Source organism: Macrotis lagotis, chromosome 8 (assembly GCF_037893015.1).
Source record: "Macrotis lagotis isolate mMagLag1 chromosome 8, bilby.v1.9.chrom.fasta, whole genome shotgun sequence".
Taxonomy (NCBI): domain Eukaryota; kingdom Metazoa; phylum Chordata; class Mammalia; order Peramelemorphia; family Peramelidae; genus Macrotis; species Macrotis lagotis.
This window is the reverse complement of record NC_133665.1, coordinates 160975878-160982842: the sequence shown is the minus strand read 5'-3', so window position 1 is coordinate 160982842 and position 6965 is coordinate 160975878. Positions and strand designations below refer to the sequence as shown.

At 37.0% G+C, this 6965-nt stretch overlaps 1 pseudogene; it reads left to right on the top strand.

Annotated features, from left to right (window-relative positions):
- Positions 1-563: 563 nt before the first annotated feature.
- The window catches only part of LOC141496568 (rhomboid domain-containing protein 2-like), a 30974-nt pseudogene continuing 24572 nt past the window's right edge, over positions 564-6965 (top strand).

Below are 6965 nucleotides of genomic sequence, written 5' to 3'. Positions count from 1 at the left end.
TAAAATGAGGACAAATACTAGTACCTATCCCACAAAATTACTGCAAGACTTAAATGAGATAACATATGCAAGTTTTGGCATACCTTTAAGTTCTTATATAATTATTAACTATTATTTTTATTATCTAGTCCCTGTGATAATTTTCTCCAATGTACCTGTGTATAAAAATGCAGGTTCACATGCAGATGTGTGAGAATAGTCCTTAAGACATTACATTTCTCTATGAAAGAAAGCTGTATAATCTATAGTGAATTTTAAAAAAGAGACTCAGACCACATTCTCAAAATAACACTTATGAAGACAATAAGTATGTAATTGCAAGAGGAACACTTGTGCTATTTTACAGCAGAAATTTGGCATCAGAGTAAAATGGAAGAAATAAGTTTACCCAGAACTAGGTCAGTCCTCTCTTTGCTTTGTCCCCAGACAAACCTATGGTAAGTATTAGTAGCATGTTAAGAAACAAAGACATCTTAACTCGATAGCATTTCTTTTTTAAAAGAAAGAAGGTTGGGGGATAGACTCAAGTCATCTTAAACTCAACTTGTTAAGAACAATTGGCCATGATTGACTTTAAGCCTCAGAAATTGGGAGAACATGGATCATGCCAGAGAACCATTCCCAAAGAACTGAAAGGTAACGCAACCAAGAGAACCTACCACTTTCCTACCAGTGGTTAGGATGTCATCAGTTTATAAGATGAGATATTCAGCAATCCCTCTGTTAACTCATGAAATAAGTATTTTTTGGTGCTATGGAATGGAAAAGGTGATTTATTTGGAATCAGAAGCTTGGGTTCAAATCCCAGTCTTGCCCCTTATTACTTACGGACAAACCACTGTGGTCACCTATGTGGCCTTGAACTTCATTTCAACTGCTCCAGCCTTGGCTTCCTCTTCTACCAAAATGACTAGATGACTCCCAAGTTCCCTTCCAGGCTGAGATCTACATTTCTCTGTGCTGAGACAAACATTCTCATAATAGAGTTCTGGTCTATTGTCTAAATTTGGGGAGTTATTAACTAGGTGTCTCTGGACAAATATCTCCAAACCTTTGTAATGGAGGCCTGGTTTTGTGCCTACATTGTCAAACCTTTAAACCCTTTATCAATCAACATCTTTTAATTTGCTTGTTACCTTAATAATGATGAGCAACAGGACTTGAAGATGACTTGGAGGAAACCCTCCCAAAGGGCATATTTTCTTCATTCCCAGGCCCTTCCACTTCCACTTTTTAATCTTGTACCCCTTGTAACATCCCATGGATAGTCTCATCCAGATACCAAATGACTTGCTAGGTTCTGTAACTGAAAACTGAGGGGCTTGTCTAGCCCCTGCCTCAACATTGCTTGCTAAGCAAAGAGAAGCATTTACCTGGTTTCTAGCCAAGCCCCAGATAATACTCACTGACTACCACAGTAGCTCAAGAGCTCCAAGAAACTGTGTTGCTTAAAAATAAAATAAACCAAAAAGGGTTTTTTTTTTCTTCTTAAAGCTAACGAACACTCTGAGGTACAATCCTGTTTGGACCGCCCCTGATGCTGTAGGCCCCCTACAGAGGATTTCCGTTGCTCTTTTTATCTCCCCTTCTAAAAGGCTTTCTTGATCTTAAAGGGATTGCCACTAATAAGGCCAAGGTTGGCAGGCAAGGAGATGATTGAGTCCTTCTCGATGAAGCAGAGAAAAAGAGAATACCTGCAGCTTCAGTAGCCCAGGATATTTTCCATTTGAGGAGAGATGTCAAGACTTATTCTTGCTTTGTGAAAACAAAACTGGATAAAGGCACTTCCATAGCCTCAGTAGACCCGGGGATAGCATTGGGATGGCCTAACTTTTGTCTTTACAAGCTGAAGATGAAGACATCAGGAATAATGTTTAAGCATTATTTTTATTTGTCCTCAGCCCTTATTCACTGGACCCCAAGCTAAATGTGGAAAGCATCCTTATATTCTGTTTGTGGGATCTGCCTCTCAAGATCTTGGTTTTTCTCCCCCTTTGGATTTTCTTTGAATTCATTAATCTCCTGGCAGTATAAAAAGGCCTTTCCATACCCTAAATCCCCAATAACTTCTCCCTGATTAGATGGAATTGGGATCACATTCTGAACACATTTCCTTTTTAATTTAACTGTCAGAAGCAGTCCTTTATGCTGGTTCACATGCAAATCTGATAGAATTCTAATTCTTTCAGTCCTTATAATATATAGTGACTTTCTCCATAATTTATGTTACAGTGCCATCTTATGGTAGTCTTATTACCATCATTTTTAATTTTTAAAAGTGGGCTGTTTCTTTAGCCTTTTTTTTTAGAAATTCATGTAACTTAATTTGGTTTTAAATGCTAGATATCAAATAAATGCTTTGCATTCTGTAGTCCAAAAATGCTTTAAAGTCCTCTAAAAAAAGATCAGAAATTTCAGGGAATGTTCTAATAGTTGCCTTTGCCTAAAACAAGATGGATTATGTATTTTTAAAAAATTATTTCAAAGTATTCAGTTTTTCCATCAGGATGACCAGTGACAATGGAAGAAATTTACATTAACTAGGTGGCATTTTTAATACAATTCAACATCTGGGGAAGAAGAATCTAAAAGGGAAGACCTTCTTTAGGTGACTTTGGACCCAACATTATCAAAAGAAACTTGAAACCTGAATTCTACTTTGATATTATTCTGAACCAATTCTAGAACCTCTTTGTTTCCTTCCCAGCAATACATAAGCAAACCAAAATTCATCTTCAGGGCTGATCATTTGCATTATGTTTCAACCCCCTAATTTAATTCTAGTAGAAAATTCCTTAGGGGGGAGTTTCCTTACAGACAGATGCCTGCCAGTTTTCAGACTTCAATCTGTTTCCTCTGTCTTTCCTCTGTTGTGTTTTTCTTTCTTTTCCCTTTACTAACTTGACATCCATCCTGGGACTGGCTTGACCCTAGGACCTTAGTCGAAATTCCCTAGTGTTATGACCTAGGTTGTCAATAATATTCAGCAATGGAGGTAGCAGAAGCATTAAGCTGGTCTTAATTGCAACCTCACTTGGGTTGAGGAAAATGGGAGTTCAGAGTACAAGTATATTAGTTGATGTTTGCAACACAATTAGAGTGTGTGGTAATTGGGGCTTTTCTAGAACCAACACTACATTCAACTTTGAGTTGCTACACATCACTACATAAGGTCTTTCTCCATCAATGGTGCTTAGCAAATGTTTATTTATTGATCGATTGAGCAATCCCCCATTCTCTCTATAGTCTTTTAGCTGTGGAGTGATTGAATAGTTCATCAGAAAAATCTACTGTTTCACATCTACAATCAAACACAGGGTTGTTATTCTCTCTGTCTTCTAGCCCAAAGTTCCCCATTTGCTTATTATTTATTATTCTATTTTATCAGCCCTGTAAAATTATAAAACCTAAGGAGATGGGTCAGGGGTGGTACCTTTTTCATTTATCATGTAACACAGACCAAAATAAAATAAAATAAAATAAAATCCTGGTCTTCCAGCAATTCATTAAGGAGTTGAAATTAATATGAATTCAACCAGCCCCAAACCAAGAATTTTGGAACAAAGGCAATTTTAAAAGGACATTTGAATATCAAACATCTCCCAGCTCCTTCCTTTTCTGACACAATCGAAATGCATTTCTCTTTCACTGCCCCAATTTCAACAGTTGTAGAAATCACAGTTTCTAATTAAGCAGTCTTAAAAAAAAATGGTAGTGAATTCCAGGCTGATTTGTTTGCTTCTAATTTCTCTCTCTCTCTCTCTCTCTCTCTCTCTCTCTCTCTCTCTCTCTCTCTCTCTCTCTTCAAAGGTCTCTTTTGTTAATCTCTTTCTTCTCATCCACTTACCTTTGCTGACCCCTCTTCCTCTCTCCTTGGGGGCAATTCTTGCTTCAGCCACTGTACTTTAAATATTCCTCTTCTCTCTTCAACCGTCATTCCCAAAACAGCAAGGACCCGTCTGGTCCCAACATTCTTCCCATCTTTTTTAATCAAAGGAACATTATCAGGGAATCCAACACATTCGGCTGACTGTCTGAACCAATTGTACCCATTAAGAATTCTTAAAATGCAGATCTACACTGGAAAGTGACTCTGTCTTACAGATGCAGAAATGACATCAGGAGAGGGGTTGGGGGCCCCCAAACTTATGCCTTTTCATTGACTTTCCAAATTACAATTTCTCAGTTTACCAGTCAAAAAAAGAGATGATTTTCCTAATAGCCATCCTGCAAATTCCATCTGGGATCTCCAAACCAAGCTGTGTTGTTGCTGCTTCTTACACATAATGGGTTATAAAAATTCCACAATTACAGCAAAGAAGGGGCTAGTTATTTCTGAGTTTAACCTTTCTTAGCAAGCATCCCAGATTAGGGCTTATTGGTCACTAGCAGAAAGACTAAGAGTGACTCAGTGGGGCACAACACCTGGATGAAGAGAAGAGATGCCTTCCTCTAAGCCCTGTGCTTGATTTTTCCAACAGAAGGAAATAACCTTGGGGAGGTCTGGGTCACACAGTCCTTAGCAAATTGGGTGCAAGAAGCACATGTTGAATTCACAATGATTACATACGTGATTTTCAAGCATCTCAGTATTACTAACCTTCCAGGCTTTCAGCCTAGTCTCTTGTGGGAAAGAAAAACCAGATGGGAGTCTTTCGGGCTAAAATGGATACACCAATTATTTATAGATTTGGACTAAAAATCACGTGGACAGCCTTCTGTGGAGTTCCATCTTCTGAGAGCAAGCTTGAAATAGCTATAGTTATGGAAAATCTCAGAATTACTTGGAAAAATCTTTAACATGGTGATTGCAAGTCAGGGACAACAAATCAAATTTTGAAAAATTTGAATTACATTTTTATAACACTAATAAGAGAAGGTGGTGTTCATATAGCTCTCCGAGGTTTGCCGAACACCTGCTGAGTGTCATCTCATTTGAGCTTCACCACAACCTTTGAGATAAAGAGTGTGTTACCTGCTTTAGACTTACATCCTCAACACCCATTCAGATGAGAGGACTACATATACTAGGCTAGTAAGCTAGCTATTCCTTTTGGAGCTCTAGGGGTAACCTTGAGAGTCTTGGTGGTTAATTCTCTCTCTCTCTCTCTCTCTCTCTCTCTCTCTCTCTCTCTCTCTCCCCCACCAGAGAAGAGATCCCCATTTATTATCAGCCAGTAGACTAAATCAACTTCTAGCAATAATATTTACTAAGATAACACAGGAGAAAATGTACCCCTCCAAAAAGATCTAGTGTACAGACTCCAACAAATACATACAAAGTACAGAGAGAGAATGAATTAGCCTATAGGATGACGACAGTGAGACACACATGTAACTGAGTAAATTCTCAATTCCACATCTGTGGAGTCCTTTTCTGAGTCAATATATGATTTTCTTTTCTGGTACAAAGGGTCATATTTCTTGATTACTACTTATTATTTAATTATTACTTATTATTACTTATTATTTAAACTAAGGCATCCCTGGGTTTAAGATGGATACTATGGAAGGCATCAACAAAACTAATATTACAAATAAAATTTTAAATGTAAAAAAAATCTTTTTTTGGCTTAAATATTATAGTTTGTCTAGAATAGGACCAAAAGATTATAAAGAGGTGAACGATTTTTGAGGTCATCTACTTCAATCTTTTTTCCTTTTAAAGACGAGGAAGCTCATCTTTCTTTCTGACTGGTGAAATGACAAACCCAAAGTCATATAGTCTTAAGTAGCTGAGGCAGGATTCAATGTACAAGTCTTTGTCTCCAAGTTCTGCTCTCTTAGACTGTACCACAACTTTCATTAAATAAGAAAATCAGTCGTGAAACAAATTAAAAATAAGCAAAGAAATTGACGTTCTGTAAAATGAATCCTTTGACCCATTATTTATGATTATAGCAACAGCAAAACTTTAATGGGGAAGAGGGAGTTAAATTAAACATAGACTTTTAATTTTTTTCCCAAGTATAAGTCAGTGGAAGACATTAAAAGAAAATATATTTTCATACATGAAATGCAATTTTATTGGGTCACTTTTCTATCTGAAGCCATCAGTTTTTCAATTGCCTGCCAAGAAAAATTTTCCATGATATGAAAGTTGAAAGATGAAAGTCTTATTTTGGCTTAATCAATACCTAGGTTCTATTATTAATTTTAAAAGTTATAGGGGAATGTAAGTCCCTTGAGATGGCTTATATTCAAATTCATTTGAAAATTCCAAATGTCATCAGAAAAACTAGACAATTTAACTATAAAGCCAAAGCTGTGAAGAATTGATTATCTCCCATTACTTACATTTTAAGCAGAAATAAAGTATTAATTAATTTGGGAATGCCTATTTCTGTTTCTCATCCAACCTAAGTGCAAATTAAAACCAAATCTAAACTTTTTTTTCCTGGTTGGCTATTGTTTTCTGAACAGGACAATTTTCTTAATTTCTTAAGTATCAGACAATATTGCTATTATAGAAGTTAAGCCACTGCTTTTTGTGGGAAGAGGGAGAGATGGATGGTGGCGATGATTTCCTTGGTGTCAGCGACTCTATAATTGTCTAACTGTAATCTGTAACTCAAAGTCTTAGAATTACTTGGGGATATGGAGATAGTGGCTTTCCTATGATCACAAAGCCAGTTTGAAGCAGGGATTAGAGCCCCAGGTTTTCTTGCCTTCAAAGCTGACCCCCCTCTCAACTTTCAGACTGCCTCTCAAACCACCCACTTCGGAGACAACATGTATACAGAAAGGCAGTCTTGGCAGATAATACAATGGTAGGGCATTCTGTTCGTGTAGGTGGAATAATGTGATCTAGAAGAAATAAAGCAAGTAAAATGGATTGAGTTATCAATACTCACTTTTCTGGGCATAGTTTTCCAGTCAATCATCTAAGACTAAAGAAGAAACTAGCCTGCCATGTTGGCTATTTATCATGCATCAGCACTGTTCAAATGCAGAAACATCTTTTC